Below are 19,709 nucleotides of genomic sequence, written 5' to 3'. Positions count from 1 at the left end.
AATTTCTCTCTCAATGTCTGGTCAGTGCGACTCTTGTTAATTACTTCTCTAACCTGACATCTCTTCTCCAACCTTACAATTACTGAGCTAACTTCAGTCTTTCTTTATTTCCCACTTCTAACTGATCTCTCTACAGTTTTAGCCCTCTTAAATTTACCTTCCTATTTATTATCACAATATTGCATTGAAACCACTAGCTTAAACCTTACCTGGCTACACTAAACTTGTCATTCATGAATCTCTCTAACATACCAGATTCTAAGTCCTTCAAGAATAGGAATTATCTTATTTATCTTTTACAACCAAAATACCAAATATGCTGCTGACGCATAATAGCTATTTTGTGACTTCTTTCAATAAAAAAATTCAGATATATAAAAATTATGCCAGAGATTAAATTGTTATTATCAGTTTTAACATGGTGAGCAGATCTTTTATTGAAACAAATACCACTGTCAACTTTGACTTAACTAATGGCATTTTCTCCAAAGTTTATGCTATCCAGGTACAGAATGTCAATAAGTCTTCGTGTTCTCATTTCCATCTTCTGGATCAAGTTATCATGCACAATAACATGTTTACTCTAAAATAATAATAATAATAATAATAATAATAATAATAATAATAAAATTAAAAAAAAAGACTAACTAGAAAGGAGTTCTCAACTATTTCTTTAATCCTTCTATTCCAATTTCTACACTTTTAAAAAACATAGTTCCTGAAAAATAAGACAGATAAAAATGCTTCTGCTGGTTATAAAATATTATGATGCAAACATGGCTTCTTGCTTTAAGGATATAGTCAACATTTATGAATTCAAATTGTTTCTTTTCTCTTTTGTATTAGTTCTCCATCCTTAAGCTGCCAAGACTATCCTTGTGTGTGGATATTTACTATACTGATTTTAAGAATCAACATTCCTAAATGTTGATACAACTTTACACTGATTACAGCAGACTTCAAGGTTTTAGTCACTAAAATCATCCTAATTCAACACTTTCCAAGAACTGATAGGAAACTAGCTTCTGGTTTCCTGGGCCTCATGCATGCATTTATTTTAAATGTCAAAGTGTACTTTGAAAGAGTGAAAAACCATAAGGAGTCAGAACCATGAAGACCACACTTGGTTAGAAACACTGCTGCGAATTAGAAAGGAGAACATTATGATTCAAGGAAATTCATCTTTGCACCAACTCAGTTATTATCATATAGTTGTTTTACAGGAAAAAAACACAACACAGAATTCAAAGAATTCCTCCCAGTTTGCACAGGAAACGGATGCACACCAGGCCCTCTCCAAGCCTTGAGAGGAGACCAAGTCCAGGGGTTGGTATAGTTTTCCCCATCAGAGGACAACACACAGGTCCTTATCCTCCATTTTTCATCTCACCCTCACTTTTATCTAGGGATGCTCTCATCCCCCAGAAAAGGGTATTAGATATGGGGCGCCTGGGTGGTTCAGTTGGTTAAGCGTCCGACTCTTAGCTTCATCTCAGGTCATGATATCACGGTTCATGGGTTTGAGCAGTGCGTAGGGCTCCCTCTCTCTCAAAATAATAAATAAACTAGAAAGAGGGATTAAATAAAGGATAAGATACAAGGGGTAATAAATGCCATTTGGCTCAACTTCCCAGTATAGGCCATCTCTGCAACAAATAATTCTTAAAGTGGCACATTCTCTGGTCTTCTTTGGTTTTACCCAGTCTCTGCAATGACTTCCCAAGTGGTCTCTCCAGCCTCACCTTGTGCCCCTCTCCACCCCCTGCCTTCCATTTAAACCCTCTATCAGCTTACTGAATGCACCAAACTCTTACCCAGGTCAAGAACTCAGCAGGTGCTTTTGCTCTATCTGGATTGTTCTCTCTTAACTGTCCATCTGACAGGCATCCAGACATCCCTCAGTTTCAACTGAAACACAATTTCTTCAAACAAGTTTTCTTGACCAATCCCAGCATTATTCTTTCCCATTTAAAGAAGTTACTTGTGATCACAATAACTTCTCGACACCCTTTGACTTTAACTCTCTTTTGGTGTTGTCAATTCCTTCCCATTTTGGAACACTATTTTCTTTTATGTAGAAAGAAGAGGGAAGCACAATAGAAACTGAGTAATTCTACTTTCACTCACATCCACTAACTTCCTTATTCACTGCTTTGCTCTAAGTTACGCTAGAATCTTTGGCTCTCCTCAGCATTTTCCCAGGCTTCAGCCCACTCTGTTTTTATTCTTCTTCTTACTATGTTTACAGCTCATGCAACACCTTTGTGAGCATTTCTAATTATATGTTCCTTTGTTCATCTGTTCTATGAGCCAGTTTTCAAAATTGATTTGGCTAGAGACTCGTAAGTTTCCCTAGTGGTCTCTAGGAATTAAGTGAAATGCTCTTTCCAGCATTTGTTAAAGTTAGTTTATACGAATGTCTTATTTTTAAGAACTCTGTCTTTTGTCAAAGTTACCAGTGATTCCAAATTGCCACAGGCAATTATCACTCCCTGCTCCTCATCACACTCTGCATTTTAGCAACATCTGACACAAGTGACCATTCCCTTTTTTTGGAAACACTTCCTGGTTTGGGTTCCATGATGATATTCTTTTCTGGGGGAGGAGGGAGTTTTTTACTGGCTCCTTCAAGATCCCTCAGTGTGAGAATGAGCCAGAGCACAGCCCTTAGGTGATATGCTCAAGACCAAGGCTCTAACCAGCATCCAAAGATTCTTTGTTGCCAAATGTCTATGTTCAGCTGTGACTTCCTCCGTGCTCCAAATTCTATGTCCAAAAACCCAATCTGACATTGCCACATGGGTGCCTCAAACATACCTCAAAAGGCTAAAAAGGAATTCTGCATTTCCCTTCGGGTTTTGTTATTTCACTTAGTATTATCCACCTTAGGAAACATCCTCACCATCTCTCCAGTGTCTGGTGATCATTTTGGTCCTTCGTTTTCTTCATCCCATCCCTTATCCAATTTGTCAGCAAGGCCTGTTAGCTCTGTGTTCAAACAGTTCCTGAATCTATTTCTCTCCAGGACCACTGTTCCAACTCTGATCTATGCCACTGTCATCTGCTGGAATAGCCTCCTGGCTGGTCTCTCTTCTCCTCTGCTGGCCCTACAGTGTCTTCTCTTCAAGGAGGCCAGGGCGATCTTTTAGAAAGATGGCCTCCTGTGAGGTGCTTCCTTTGAATCGTACAGCATTCTCCTACCCCTCCAGGTCATTCTCATTATTTGATACTAAATTTTTTTAAACAGTACTGAAAGTTGTATAATTGATAATTTGTATATTGACTTACGTGTCTGTCTCTCTAAGCAAGAATGTAATTTCCATGATATTAACCTCTATTATCCACCGACTTAGAAGAATATACTAAGGCTCAGAGTATGCTAAGCATCTGTTGAATGAATTTTCAATAGACAATGTCTAAATCATGGTGTCTTCTCACCTCATCCAGAATACAAATCAAAACTCAACATGTCTCTTATGACTCTCAAAGCCCTCTGTGACCTGGCCCCGTGATCGCTGCTCCCCCATCTCTTGCTACCCCCTCCCCCTCCTCCAGGTGTACAGGCTTCTTTGGTTCCTGGAAGATGCCACACAAACCCCTGCTAGTTATCCTTTCTGTCTGGAGAACTCTTCCTGCTCATAACCACATGGCTCACCTGCTGACTGTCTTCAGGCCAATATTCAAAGATCATCTTCTCAGGAAGGCTGTCCCTGGGCATCTGATCTAAAGTTTCGACACTCACTGGGCCATGCCACTGACACTTTCTGTATGCCTCCTCTGCTTTATATATTTTCTCCTAGCACTTATCTCTAATAGATTATCTCCTAGCACTATCTCTAATAGCACTTATCTCTAATAGAGTCAACATAGTATTCGATATAATATACTATATCTTATAGTACAGGTGTGTATCGTGTTTACTCTCTCTTTCCCCAGTGAAAGGCAAGCTCTGTGGGGCCAAAGATGCTTTTGTCTGCTTTGTCCAACCCCGTCCACACAGAGCCCAGACTAGTGCTAGACATCAAGAAATATGTGTTGAATAAATAAGAAACTTCCATCCCTTTTCTTAAAACACTGAGCAGTTTTTTTAGTTAGAAAAGACAACTAAAGATTTGCTTGATTATGTGTTAAACAGAGCTTTAATCTCATTATTGGTAACCTAGACAAGTTTCCTTCATTCTATGAGAGAAGGTTAATATTTGGAGAACATGAATAATGATTGTGTGAAACAAATTAAGTAATACTCTCAACTCCATTTATGAGTTTTACAATAGGCTTTTATTATGCTTAGTAATGTTGCTACTTCCTACTACCATATAATGAACTTCATCTCTAGCTACACCTAATAATGAGTAAAAAATCATTCTCCTTTAGGGGCGCCTGAGTGGCTCAGTCAGGTAAGCATCGGACATCAGCTCAGGACATGATCTCATGGTTTTTGGGTTTGAGCCCCGCATCCAGCTCTGTGCCCACAGCTCAGAGCCTGGAGCCTGCTTTAGATTCTGTGTCTCCCTCTCCCTCTGCCCCTCCCCTGCTTGCGTTCTGTCTCTCTCTCTCTCTCTCTCTCTCTCTCTCTCTCTCTCTCTCTCAAAAATAAATAAACATTAATTTTTTTTTAAAAAAAAAAGCATTCTCCTTTAGCCACAAACTCTACAAAGTGACATTCTCTTCATGGGAAACACCTGGTTTGTCCTGTCTACTGTAATTGTTTTCCTTCATCTCGATATTACAATTACTTGCTTAACAGCTGAATAATTGGTTAACCGACCCTGATGAATCAACTCAAGAAACTGGATTGATTGTGAGCTGAGCTTTATGTGAAAAGTTGGTCTACGTTTCATGCTGTACTACTAATTTGAAAGACCAAAAACCTAACATGAAACTTCCCAGAGTCAGGAGGGTGGGAAAAGAGCAGATTTCTGTTCTAAACCACCTGGAGTTTGGCATAAATTCGACTTTTCCAGAAAAAAAAAAAAAAACAGTTAAATAAATGAAAAGCAATTCAGAAACCAGTAGATCATGTTAGAATAAAGCCCGTGTGCCAAGGAGCTGAGACCAATTTACGAGGGTTACCTTCCCTATCAGGTCAAATATGCCTATTCCAGAAATGGTTGGTGAGAGTTGTCATTTGCTTACATTTGACAGATTCCCTTTATCCCTTCTTGGCAACTATCAGAACAGGCTCATCCAGTTTCATCTGAAATGTTTTGTCTTCCTTTCGAAAGTACTGATGGTAACATTTTATGGCAGGCCATAGTCAGTTCTTAAGCAGAAAAGTCTTATTAATATTAAACTACCTGTCAAGATCACTCTTTTTTGGTCATCCTTAAGAATCTCCTCTTGCTGTAAATAAGGGCTGATCCCATCCGGGTAGAGGATCATGCTGAGAAACTATGAAAAATAACTATTTAGGCAGAACGGCACAAGCCAAGCATGACTCTCACTTCATACTACAATGTAGACTTTATAATAACTTGAGAATTCACCAGGCTATAATGCTGAAGTCCATCTTTTCTGTTAACTTCTCAAATTCAGCACTATACAACCATGCATGTATCTATTTATTTATATCACTGAATATGCACGACTGTAACTAAATATTAAGAATGGCACACATTTAACAAAATAGAACTAAATAAAAATTCATAGCTACTGTTACCTTAGATAATAATTTTGTTGCTAATGACCTTGGAACGACATTTATTAATTTGGGCTCATTTTAATAATGTATCATTTAAGTCACCTGGAACCTTATACTCTTAATTTTAGCTCTTGAAATAAAAAGCCAGTAAACATGTTCCAGGTGTGGTGACTTTAACCAAACACAGCTTTTCCCCAGGAATGCAGCCTCCAGCTTTCGCTAGTCACCTGCTTCAACAGCTTTCGAATGATCAAATAATGTTGTGTTGGGTGGGAAATTCTTGGAAGCCAAGGTCCTGTGACCACTTGAACAAGCACACACGCCCTAGTAGCTGCCACGCTTGGATCAGATTTAGAAATAAGTGAGCCCAAACCTGGAAGACAGAAATTGCTTTTGATTTCTCTGCGGCCACCTACACCTGAGGAAGTGCAAGGAAATGTCCTATCACTTACCTGGCTTGCCTCACTAAATGACTTCCCCTTCAGTGAAACTCTAAGCATATTATGGTTATGATTACGATTACGATTATGATTATGCTGGCTGGGTTCGAGCTACAAATGGAAAGAAAATGGCATTGCTGTGCCCGGGGTTTTTTTGGGGGGAGGGGATGCTGTTTGTTCACTCCTAGCCAGCTGTCGGATACGGGAACAGCCAGGGTCAGCCCCCTCGAGTGTCCCTGAGACCCCGGGTCCCCGCGGCGGCTGCAGACCCGCGCGCTGGCGCCCGGTCCCGGCGCGCGCAGGGCGCATACCCTGCAGGCTCGGCTCGCCCCTCTCGGGGCCTGCCGCCTCCCGTCCACGTCTCACTTCCTTTTCCCCGGCCCGCCGCCGCCGAGAACACCCGGACTGGGTGGGATCGCATTCCTGCAGGAACAGCCCGGCTCGCCCAACTCACCAGCCGGCGAAGTTTCCTCGCGAAGAGGGCCGGGTGTCGGGTTTCAGAAATCTCCTTTCCCTTCCCCAAGCCCGTGAGCCCCGGGGCTTGTCCACGCCAGCGGCCGCTCGGGATCCGCTCTACCGGGCGCCACTCATGGGGACGGCTCCCCGCTTTCCAGCCTGTGGCTCGGGATGGGTCCCCGGCCCCTGCCCGTCGGGACTGCCGGTGGCAGGACTGGTAGCACCACCCCTGGGTCGGCCGAGCCGCGGGGATCTGCAAGGTCTGGGCGAGAAGAAGGCGTGTCTCCCGGTCCTAACGCGGATGTGCCGGGAGCTCACCTAGGGCAGATCTTGCCGGTGACTCAAAGGCTCTGGGCTTCTGGGTACGTTCCCCACACTGCCAGGCTGGAGGCCCTCGCAGCGAGCTCATTTTTATTCCTCTGCGTTCCCGTGTTTTCTCTGATAATCTCTCATTCAAAGCGCCCAGGGCACTGTGAGAACTGCTTCCAACGCATCGCATTTTCTCCTCCCGGGGGAAGTCTCATGAGCTGCGGGGAGAGCACGGAATTGCGGGTGGAGAACAGAGAAGGGCCCCGGGAAATAAAAGGGGACTTAATGAAATCAGTGTTTTAAAAGCTAGAACCTGTTCATGTGAAGGCATTAATCAGTACGCACCATCCTCCTAACGTCACTTCAGAGATCAGGAGGGTAGTAAATTATAGAGGTCATGTCTATGAGGTCAAAGGAAATCAAGAGCATACCCATTCACTGAACCAATATGGGTTAAGTACCTACTCTGTGGCAGACCCTGCTCTAGAGACTTCCAGCTCCTTCTGTCCACAACAAAGTTCCTGGCTGGCTCTCCTGAGGTCACATTTGAGACAGACTCTGACATCCCTAGGTAACCCACTGGTGGTAAGAGGGAGCAACCAAGGTTGTATACATATCATAGCAGCTCAGTTAATCCTCTGTGAAGAAACCAAGGTTGTATACATATAATAGCACCTCAATTAGTCCTCTGTGAAGAACATTTCAAAGTTCCGAACCATTGTTCGTAAACAATGAGATGCTATTTAAATTTTAATTGTTTGACCCAGTTCTGGCAGGGTGCTTTAAGGGACGGTGTGGGAGGCACAGCCATTACCAGCTGGGGAGCATCTTGCTGAGAAGTACTGTGGGTGGAGGTCAAGGAAGAGCCCAAACCAAAACCAAATGCAAGTCCAGACTCTTTTTATTTTTTTAATATTTATTTATTTGGAGAGAGCACAAGCAGGGGAGGGACAGAGAGAGGGAGAGAGGAGGAGAGAGAGAGAATCCCAAGCAGGCTCCACGCTGTCAGCCCGGAACCCGATGCAGGGCACGAACTCAGAGAACCTGAGCCGAAATCAAGAGTCAGACACTTAACCGACTGAGCCACCCAGGCGCCCCAGAGTCAGACTCTTGATCTGGGCTCAGGTCATGGCCTCACAGTTTGGTTGGTAAGATTGAGCCCCCATATTGAGCTCACTGATAGTTCAGAGGCTGCTTGGGATCCTCTCTTTTCCCTTCCTGCGCACACATGTGTATATGGTCTCTGTCTTGCTCTCAAAATAAATAAACTGAAAAAAAAAAAAAAAGAGAGAGGACAATGGGAGAAATTAGAGGGTCGCACAAGATTCTATCTATTCTATTAGGAAAACGTGGAAGTCCTATTTCCTGTGCCTCAATGTTCTTATCCTGAAAATGGGGATAATAAAATGCCTGACTAGTGTTATTGTGAGTAAATGAGATCATATCAGCAAAGCACATACAATAGTGTCTGGCAAGATAAATTTTATATACATGTTGTCCGTACGTGCTATTTTGTAGCACTCATTTACTCCATTCTCCCAAAGGCCTGATTAATAAAAATTATTCTGATCTACTAGGAGGAAGTATAGGAGGTTTGGGTTGTACATTTTCAAAATACGTATGCTGGGAATATTTATGGTAAATCTGTTTTCCATCCATCAGCAATATCTGAGTATATAACAAGTATGTGTCCCTGGGCCTGGAGAGAGATAAAAGAAAGAACTTTACTCTGAATTCATTCCATTGTATGCAGCATATTAATTTAAAGTGATTCTAAATAAATAATTCTCTGTACTAATCAGTGAAAAATATGAATTCTTCACCCAGTTTATGTATTCACTCACATTAATCCTAATAGCTATTATTTCCCATATGGAGTTTATAAAAGCCTTGCCCAGAGATTATCTCATTTGACTTGCACAACACTGCTTTGTTGCTTTCACAACACAACATGTATTATTTTTATTTTTCCCATGCTAAAAAGGAAGAAAATGAGGGCTGAGAAAGTCCCAACAATGTGCCCAGAATCATGAAGATCCATAAAGGTAGAACTCAGGTTTGCTGGGGCGCCTGGGTGGCTTAGTCGCTTAAGTGTCCAACTTTGGTTCAGGTCATGATCTCCCGGTTCGTAAGTTCAAGCCCCACATCAGGCTGTCTGCGGACAGCATAGAGCCTCCTTCGGATCCTCTGTCCTCCTCTCTCTCTGCACCTCCCCCGCTCTCAAAAAATAAATAAACATTAAAAAAATAAGAAGAAAAAAGAACTCAGGTTTGCTGATCCCAAAGGCAGGGTTCACGGTGGTCACCACACAGTGCTGCCTCCCTAGTATTTCTAGAAAAAGTTCCTGCTGTGAGAAAGTCTAATAGACATGTATCATCTGCTTTTCTTGTCACCCTTCCCCAGATAAGCGTGCCAGCTGCCTGATGGGTCCACTTTTGCAGGGACAGCCCTCCTGGAGTAGCTTGCCGCTTAAGTCCTGTCTTTGGGCTCTGAGGCTCAGAGGCATTAGTGTTACATAGTGATTCTACTCAGCCACTTGAGAGCCACTTTTCCTTCCCTGTGGGAAGACAGTTTCCAAGGAGGAGACAGTGGTGGGAAAACAAAAGAAATGATTCTGGGCCCTCTCATGAAGGCCACTTTGACTAGAGGTAGAGCAGAATAAAAGACCCTGCAAAACCAGTGAAAACAAAGTGACAGCATTATGTGTCATAATCAAAAATAACTGCCGGGGTGGGTGGGTGGCTCAGTCGGTTAAGCATCTCACTTCAGCTCAGGTCATGATCTTGCAGTTAATGAACTCGAGCCCCATATCCAGCTCTGTGCTGTCAGCTCAGAGCCTGGAGCCTGCTTCAGATTCTGGGTCTCCCTCTCTCTCTGCCCCTTCATCTCTCCCTCTGTCTCAAAAATAAATAAACATTTTTAAAAAATAATTGCCTTCCTGTACCTTAAGTTTATGTACCACAAATTAAATAGACATAAATTGTCAATAGGTTTATCAATCAATAAATACAGCCCTAAGGCAAACAGATACATAATGTACATGTACATTTCTAGTTAGAAATGGCAGGGGCGCCTGGGTTGCTCATTCGGTTAAGCATCCAACTCTGGATTTCCGTTCAGGTCATGATGTCACAGCTCATGAATTCAAGCCCTGCATAGGGCTCTGTGCTGACAGTGCAGAGCCCGCTTGGAATCCCCTCTCTCTCTGCCCCTCCCCCTGCTTGCTCGCATGCGGTCTGTCTCTCAAAATAAATAAATAAACTAAAAAAAAATTTTTTTTTAATTACAAACGGAGGGCATCTGGATGGCTTAGTCAGTTAAGGGTCTGACTCTTGATTTCCATCCAGGTCCTGATCTACAGTTGTAAGATCGAGCCCCACATTGAGCTCCACATCGTGGAGCCTGCTTGGGATTATCTCACTCCCTCTACCGCTCGTGCTCTCTCTCCTGCTCTCTAAAAAATAAAAAATAAAAAATAAAAAAATTTTGATGGCAAATTGATCGCATGTGTTTCATCCCGTCTTCCCCAAACTCCTCTAACATGAGAATAAATGGATTTTTAAATGTTATGGAGTCATAAAGACAAATACAAGGGAGAGAAGACCTCAAAAGACAAAATAAACTGCAGTAGATGGTTGAAAGAACCTAAATCAGATGCAGACTCGTAACTGACCTGGAAGAGGAGAAGAGTTTACACACTGCTTGCCCGGAGGAGAGATTATGGATAAGAAACAAGACAATTTTCTGTGCGTTAGCCTGGGCGACTCAGGCCTAAGAGGCAGAAATACCACCATAGAAGGAGGCCAGGTGGTAGGGTGAACACAGGGGTTTGCTTAGACGTCTGTATACCGAATGCTTGGACCCAAAGCTTCCTTCCCCACTGCCGTGCAATCGACCAACCATAAGTTCCTCCATCTGTTCAACCCAGCCTCCAGGAGATGAGAAGTTTGTTTTCTGGAGAAAGTAAACTAGAGTAATTTGTGGTTGATCAGATGAACATATTTTCACTCTGCTCCTATAGAAGATGAATTAAAAAGAAATTTACATGCAAGACAGGAAAAAACTCTCAAAATTGAAAATACACTCAAAAAGTTTTTGAATTTGACAGACAGGTTATAAGATTATGTTGAAAAATCTTCAGGAAAACAGAACAAAAAGCCTAGGGAAATAGAACAATTGGAGAAAGGGGAAATTTTTCTGACTAATGGGAATCCCAGAGAGTTCCAGAAAAGAGTTCCTTGTACCCAGAAAGAGTATTTGAAACATTGTTGATAAATGTGTGTGCAGTGGAGACTGGAAGTGCTCATCTGATTCCTTGTCCTCTTTTTGCTGAGCACCCAACTAGATTTCACTTCCTAGCCCTTTTCAGGGAGAGAGGCATGTAATTGAGTTCTAGCCAATGGTATGCGGGCAGCCGTGATGTATGCTACTTCTAGGCCATTCCCAGGATTGGCCTATGAGACCCTCCATGCCTTCCCTTTTTCCTTATTAGTATCCAGACACAACGCTCAGTAAAGAACTCTGCAGCCTTAGAAGACAGAGCCCTGAGATGAAAGGAAAGTATGGCTCTGAATGATCTATACTGTGCCATCCCTGATGGCACAGAAGCCCCAGCCAGCTACCACACACACTGGACGTGACAGGGGCGAGAAATACACTTACACCATATAAAGCCACTGAGATTTTTGGACTTATTTGCAACAGCAGTTAGACTATTCTGACTGTTACTGTTTGAAAGATCATTTGTGAATAACTTAAAATAGATACAAAGTTTACAAAACAGATTGGAAAAAGAATATAACTAACTCCAGGGGGACAAATGGCTCTGAGAGGAAAGATACATAATGATAATATACCACTTTGTTCCAACGTAGATATGATCAGAATCATGGGAACAGTGACAAGAGAGTAACCATGAACCACGATGTGAATAATAATTAACAATTAAATTTTGGGGTGCCTGGGTGGCTCAGTTGGTTAAACATCTGACTTCAGCTCAGGTCATGATCTCATGGTTCATTTGTGCCCCGTATTGGGCTCTGCATTGAGTGTGGAGCCTGCTTGGGATTCCCTCCCCCACCCCCCCACACCACCCCTTCCCCACTTGTTCTCTCTCTCTCAAAATAAATATAGAAACTTTAGAAAAGGAACGTTAAATCTTTCTTGAATTTCTTTGCCTGCCTTTTAACCAATTATCAGGTAATTTTCCAAGCATCCAAACTAACATTGATTGATGTAAATTCAGGTAAATAATGTCTTTTCTCCCAAAATATGTGTACAGAGTGGAGATAAGGAAAGGCGGTCTATGTACATGTGTAAGGCAATTAAATCCTCAACTATGATAATGGTCAATAAACAATGTGCAAAATTGCTAAGGAAAGAAATAGAATAAGCAAACCATTTAGAAATATATAAGTACAATGAAAATTAATTAGTCAAATTTTTACTATGGGGATTGAGACCGGGACTTAGGAGGAGATCTGTGCTGGTTTATAAGGATTTTAACACCACTTTTTAGAAACTATGAGATGTATTACCTCAATAAAAATAAAATTAGTATTAAAGTAGTCTTAAAATATAGAGAGGGAAACAATATTTTAATACAGAAAACATTACAATTTATTGAAGTGTTTGTATATATTTTTGCATAATAACCCAGTAGTAGTGGAGAGAGTGAATTTGGGGTGCAGCCTGGTAATGGAGGTGAGAGGTCTGCTCACTCATTTATTCATTCAGCAAACATTTATTCCATAAGGTATGCCTGGTACTGTGCCAGGCAGGGGGGATAAAGTGGAGACCACAAAAGAAAAAGATAAGGTGCTCTATGAGAAAATGATTTTAAAGCTGTAAACACCAAACATATGTGGTTTCATCTCTCTTATCCTTGGTGACATGAACCACTGATTTAACTTTTTGGGCAACAGACTGCCTCCCCATCCTTCCAAACACTCTTACAAATTGCCATGTTGTCTATCAACTCGAACCTCACACTGATGAGATCAGAGGTTTCCTAACTCACCCTTCTCCCGGGATGACAGGGAAGGCTTTGCCAAGTAGTCATGCACGGGTCTGCCTTCAACCTCCGCTGATGTTTAGTTCGTTTAAGTCTGTCTAATCACAAATAAAAATCAACCCCTCCCCAGTTTGAGGAAATTCCGCAGCATGACTAAAAGTCACAAGACTGGACACCCAGGTCATGCCAGTTTTTCCAACTACTTTTAAACATGTGAGTTCGAGAAATATATATGCTTAAGTGACTTTCTACTCACAAAATACTCTAGACATGTAACACGTCAAGACCCATTTTAGGCATCAAAGTGGACTTGTTCACATAATTATACATAGAGCATCTGCTCTTTATGGTGTTTTCTTTTTTTATTTTTATTTTTTACATTTATTTACTTTTGAGAGACACAGAGAGACAGTGTGAGCAGGGGAGGGGCAGAGACAGAAGGAGACACAGAATCAGAGGCAGGATCCAGGCTCTGAGACGTCAGCACAGAGCCTGATGTGGGGCTTAAACCCACGAGCCCTGAGATCATGACCTGAGCCGAAGTCGGACTCCCAACTGACTGAGCCACCCAGGTGCCCCTCTTTATGGTGTGCTCTTAACCTCTGACTTCTAACTTCATTTTGCATCAATTTCTTAGAATGTGAAATGAACATACACTGGGACCTTACGTGGAAATTACTGTAACTCCATCTAATTCTTTCTTTCTATGCTAAAGGAATATTTTATGGGAAAAGACCAAATGGTTTCATGTGTAATGTTTTCATCTAGCCTTTATGCAAGCCCTGACTTGCACAGAAGCCACAGTAGGCTGAGTAAGCCATGTTTCTATATATAAATAGTATTGAACCCCTTTATAAACAAAAAAAAAATGTTGTAAGTATAATTATGACCATAATTACGAAATTTAATTTAATTTGTTTAATTCGTTTATCAAATTAAGGACAAATAAATCAATTTTAATAAAACTAAACAGATAGGAAAGAATATAACAACACATATCCATGCGCATAAATATAGTCATATATCAACACGTGCAATCGTGCAAATGTAAGTATAGTCTTATACAAGCACATGTAAAGTGTATACGTATATTTGCTTAATGCTAGCTTTATAATGAGCCACAAAATAAAATGCTATATGTGCCTACTATGTAAGTGTAAACAAAGATGTGCTTATTTCTTCATTTTCCCAGAACATGTTACCAAAAAACAGTGTTCTTGTTCACAACTTCTGCTACTTTTTACCTGCGAACACTTCACATTGTGATCCCATACACTCAGGAGTAATTAATTATTTCTTAAACTTTTTTAACCAATGTTCAGGTAATTTTCCCAAGCTTCTAGACTAACATTGATTGATGTAATTTCAGGCAAATGCGTTTTTCCTCCTAAAATGCTTTTTTGAGCAAAGTACTTTCCTAAATGTTCCATTAAAAGAGACCTATAATGACACCAATGTAAGATAAACATATGTTTTCCAAGGTATAATTTGGGAAATGATGTTCCCTTATGCTTGATCATATATATTAAAAGATAATTCCCAAAAACAACAATTAGTAAGTGAAGATTTGGTCTTTGCAAAGAATCCCCTGCTAAGTGATTACTTTTCAAAAGTATGTTTTCAAGACTATCTTAAGAAATAATCTTACATTATAATTAAATGAAACATGATCTATTTTTATCAATATGGTAAAGTTTCTAAGACCATAACAAATTTTTATTATATTCATAATATATATTTAAATGTTCTATTTCCAAAATGACTTGAAAATGCTAAGTACCACAGCTATACAATACCTCCTGAAATATGCATCACTGCCATAAACACTAAGTTGTTCCAGTTCTGTGGAATTTTGAGCTACGAATTTCTTTTTTTAATTTTTTTTAATGTTTATTTACTTTTGACACAGAGAGAGAGACAGGGCATGAGTGGAGGAGGAGTAGAGAGAAAGAGAGGGAGATACAGAACCCGAAGCAGGCTCCAGGCTCTGAGCTCTGAGCTGCCAGCACAGAGCCCGATGTGGGGCTCGAACTCACGGACCACGAGATCATGACCCGAGCTGAAGTCAGACGCTTAACCGACTGAGCCACCCAGGTGCCCCTTGAGCTAAGGATTTCATTACTACTGCAGATTGAGAGAATGGAAGAAACTCTGTGCATACTTCATATAAAATATAGGCTTTGTTAGAAATATTTAGCCTATCTTAAATAAACTATACACAATTATTTTTACAGTCATGTATTTGGTATGTCTTGAGAGAGAAGATGTTTTAAAGGAACCGATAGGGGGCACCTGGGTGGCTCAGTCGGTTAAGCGTCTACAACTCTTGATTTCCGCTCAGGTCAGATCTCACGATTTGTGGGTTCGAGCCCTGCATCCGGCAATGTGCTGGCAGTGCAGAGCCTGCTTGAGATTCTCTCTCTCCTTGTCTCTCTGTCCCTCACCTACTCTCCCTTTTTTTCTCAAAAATAAATAAATAAACATTAAAAAAAAAATAAAGGAACCAATAAATAAATAAATAAATACACAATCAGAATGAAGATACAAAATTAATAAGAACTCATTTTCTTGCATTTCTCCACTTATAAATGGTGGTAAATATTTAGTCAACTTCTTGATAGAAGGCATTCAAACCGACGCATGTCTTGGTGAGAGTCCAAAAAAGTCAAAGGGGTCAGATACTCATGACAGGATATAGGGTCTGTGTGCAATAGCCTAGAGTGGTTCTAATGGTAACATTCTAATCACATGACTGAATGTGGTTAGGCTGGTAACTCTAGTCCTAAACCAGTTTGCCCTACAGTGGGCAACAAAATATCAAACCTAAGAAAAGCAATCTTACAAGTAAAAGAAATGGGGAACTTGCTAATTTATAGAAGCAAAAAATTGAGAAAATATGTATAGGAATGGACTCTAAGGGTGATGGCACCACAGAAGAAGCAGCACAATTTTAGAACAGGATAAATCGATGAATATGAATGCCCAGGATAAAATGTAGTAATTTGATTGAGAGGGCTTATAATTGTTTTCTCAGTTTGATGAAATTCAAACCTAGAGTAAGCCCTATCTTAATTCAAAGAACCACCCTTGCTCGCTAGGAAGGAAACTGCAACATTACGAATACGTTCAAAAATGGTTTTTTCCTACATTTTCCCAAAAGATCAGGTAGTTATTTTCCATGATAATTGGCACTGGGGAATAGGAACCTTTCTGGAATAGAGCATTGACTCTGAGGTGTCACTAATGACTGAAAAACAAAAAGTCAGTGCATGTCAAAGATTAGAGTCCAGGTTTATGGCTTAATCACATTCTACTTCACAGTAGGCTCAATAGGAATCTCAAATCCATCCTGTGTTTATTTTGCCAATTTTCCCTTAACCTCTAGATTAAAGGTCAATGTGATGAAAGGTTAATTTCTGAATTCCTGATGCTGAAACTGCGCAACACAAACCTAGAGAATATATCCAAAGAGATAGTTGTTCTTGGAACAAATTGCAGATATTAGTGTCACTTGGCTATTATGGATTTGAATGATGTAAATAAAGAAGATAATTCGTATCGCATTTCCACCTGATTCTCTACATTGACCTATGTAGAGGGTAAATGGATCTTCAATAATGACAATGAACATGTATACGCTTAATCAGATGGTGACCTCCATTTTGCTTAATGCAACTGATCAAAGGGGTACAGATTCTAATATACTCGGTATACTTGGCAAGTGGCTCTAAGTCATTTACATACTGAATTGCCTGCAAGGATCCCCATTTGATTCAGTTTTAGACAAAGTGGTTCTGCTTCTTGTCCTGTCTGCCCAGTGGATTTATATGGTAAAAGATTTATCTGGAGTAGAATAGGGTGCTCTTAGAGACTTTGGCATTTCTGAGCAGAGGGATCATTTTGGAAGTCTCTATGTATAAAATTATACAAGTGGGGCTTTCCCCATGTTCTGGATAGAGTAAGATGAGCAAGAATTCTAAATCAAAAGGCTTAGGTTTTACTTCAAGATCTGCCAAAAGACATTTGTAATGGAGGTGTGTTGGATCTTACATGTTGAATACACAGCGTTTTAAAATAATTTCTTTTGCATATGAAAATTTCACACGTCTGATATCACTATAGGTGTCCAAAGAATGAATGTTTGCTGAATGTGTCAACGAATAAAGGAATCTGTTCACTCCCTTGACATCCTTAGCAAGGAACTTTTCAATGAAAGGGATAGGAGTCTCTTATCCATTCTGTGCTGTATACTTCAGCAAATCCGATTTTTCATAATTGAAATGTTAAAAGTTGGAAAAAATATTTGTGAAAATGACTCAAAGCACTATATACCAGACTCTCAAAGTAAATGTGCTTTGCGATAAAATTGCCAGTAGCAAATTAAGGAAACTCCTTGAGGCATAATGCTATACACGTGTGTATTTTTTCTCAACGAAAATTACAATGAGAAACTTTGACTCTCTCACGGTAGTTACTATAACCTTATGTCACAATTCAAGGTAAACATATTGGCAACTCTCTCTCCTACTATTAAACGAGATAAATAAGTCACAGAAATGCCTTGTCTATTGTGGAGCACCCTCAGCCTTGCCTCAACTCATGAGTGGCAAAACCGGATTTGTAACAATCAGAAAATAACACTGCCCAAACTTGCACGTAGGGATCTAAGATCTTTTAATAACAAGCAGATGGGATATAGAAAGAAGTAAAGAAAAGCCTTCCAAGGCCATTCTCATCACAGAGACAGACAAGGGCCACAGAGGCTTAGAGGAAGGAGCCACCACTGACAGCAACATGAGAACGAGGTATTAGCATATTCCTATGCCATGACATCTGGTTTCTTCTCCGAATTACGCCAATTAAAGGCATAATTGCAGAGAATGACAGAGGACCTAGACTTCTTTATTCATTGTATTCCCCATGCTGAGACTTAGAATTATCATTTGCAGCAAGAAGATGGTAAATAAATATGTCATATTTTTTAGTTGTATTTGCCATTATTTCATATGAGTTTATTGTGTGTATGTATATATGTATACATATCTGTATAGATGTATATGCACCTTTCCCTTATACCAAAGGTTAAACTCTTCTTCGTTTTATTTTTAAACCACTAGAAATAAGAAAGTTAATAACAAAAGTAATTCCTAAAATGTCTTTGTCACTTAATTCAGAATCACAGAAACTCAAATTTTAAAAGCAGTCATCTAGGTCAGAATTTCCCAAACTCTCTTCCAAGGAACACTACACCTAGAGATATTAACTATGTGTGCATAAGAAAGGTTCCATGGTCAGACTACTTTGGGACATGTTGCTTCTGATACCACCTCTTAAAATTCACAATGAGTGAGGCCCCTGGATGGTTTACCTGGTGAACCATGCAACTCTTGATCTCAGAGTCATGAGTTTAAGCCCCACGTTAGGTATGGAGCCTACTTAAAAAAAAAAAAAAAAAGTTCACAAAGTGAGTGCTAACATACTGAAGTCTCTGTAGTAATGCAACTTCTTCAGTCTAATTTAGCCTGTCTTATCCAAAGTAATTTGGCAATAAAATTTCTTTACTCATAAAACTCCTATTGAACATCTCCTAGAAGTATTATTGCCAGAACATCTGCAAGTTTTCAACTAGTTTAATTCACTCATTCTGTAGATGAGGAAATGTAATTGAGTATGACAAAACAGTGAACTCCACAACTCCTATCTTCAATTTGTTTCTGTTTGCCAACCATTGATCAAAATGTTATCCTAGATCCCAAAGTCCTGTTGAGTACATGTTTACTTCCTCTTCATCCCAAAACTCAAAAACACAGCAATGAAGGAATTAGAATGGCATTAATTCGTAAAGACAACAGCAAGACAAAGGTACAGCAGTTATTCTGACATTGACAAACAGATGGAAATGTGCCTTAGCAGGGTGGAGGAAACACCCACTAAGACCCTGAAATGGGTGGGGGTGGAGGGGTGCCTGGGTGCCTGAGTTAATTAAGCCTATGACTTTGGCTCAGGTCACGATCTCATTGTTTGGGAGTTCGAGCCCCTCATTGGGTTCTGTGCTGAGTTGTGCACAGCCTGCCTGGGATTCTCTCTCTCTCCCTCTCTCTCTGCCCTTCCCCCACTTGCGCATGCACTCATGCTCTCTCTTTCTCTCAAAATAAATAAATAAACTTAAAAAAATAAAAAAGAAAAGACCATGCATGGGGACATGGAGAAGAGTGACCCATTCTCTGGAGACACGAAGTACTACAAAAGAGTAGGGGGTGGCTATGAAGCTGAAATATAAGGATTGAATAAACTCTCCATGTAGAGTAGCTCCTCTCCCACCAAACTTTAGGAAATAACTATTTCTAAGTGACTCAGTGGGTAATGAAGCACAGAAAGGCTCATGGAAAAGTAATAAAACAATTTAGATTCTTCTGATGATTCATTTTTTTTTTCATAGGAAATGCATTAATTTCAGCTAATACGTATTGAGCGCTGACTATATAAAAACAATGGATTAGACCCTGGGGATACAAAGATTACTTAACAGCAAAATTTAAGGAAAGCCATGATTCCTGGTCTTAAGGGATTAACAACTACAGTCAAAGGGCTCACAAGGTTTTTCTGATTTTTAAACCATTCATTGAAGAGGTATTGAGTGAGCGCTAACAAACTTTATGAGGTTTTATGTTTAAATTTCAGAACCAATTCCATAACCTCTCCAATCCCTCATTTCCTCTTTTATATAAAAAGGCTATGGGGTGCCTGGGTGGCTCAGTCAGTTAAGCATCTGACTTTGGCTCAGGTCATGATCTCACTGTCTGGGAGTTCGAGCCCCACATTGGGCTCTGTGCTGACAGCTCAGAGCCTG

The 19,709-nt window shown here is 40.4% G+C and overlaps 1 protein-coding gene across 5 annotated transcripts in view; it reads right to left on the bottom strand.

Moving 5' to 3' along the window:
* RAB27B (RAB27B, member RAS oncogene family) overlaps positions 1-19,709 on the bottom strand; it is a 141,860-nt gene that overhangs the window by 44,760 nt on the left and 77,391 nt on the right. Inside the window, exon 1 of one of the 5 annotated variants that reach the window (XM_045456867.1) lies at positions 6,856-6,987. The exons of 1 other annotated variant lie outside the window; for it this stretch is intronic. The gene's annotated coding sequence lies outside the window, so the exon portion shown is untranslated. Of the gene's footprint in view, positions 1-6,535; positions 6,988-19,709 lie in introns of those variants that run through there. 3 more of the 5 variants (XM_045456860.1, XM_045456864.1, XM_045456862.1) reach the window with 3 other exon arrangements.

Source organism: Leopardus geoffroyi, chromosome D3, assembly GCF_018350155.1.
Source record: "Leopardus geoffroyi isolate Oge1 chromosome D3, O.geoffroyi_Oge1_pat1.0, whole genome shotgun sequence".
In the NCBI taxonomy this organism is placed as follows: Eukaryota; Metazoa; Chordata; class Mammalia; order Carnivora; family Felidae; genus Leopardus; species Leopardus geoffroyi.
This window is presented reverse-complemented; position numbering and strand designations above follow the sequence as displayed.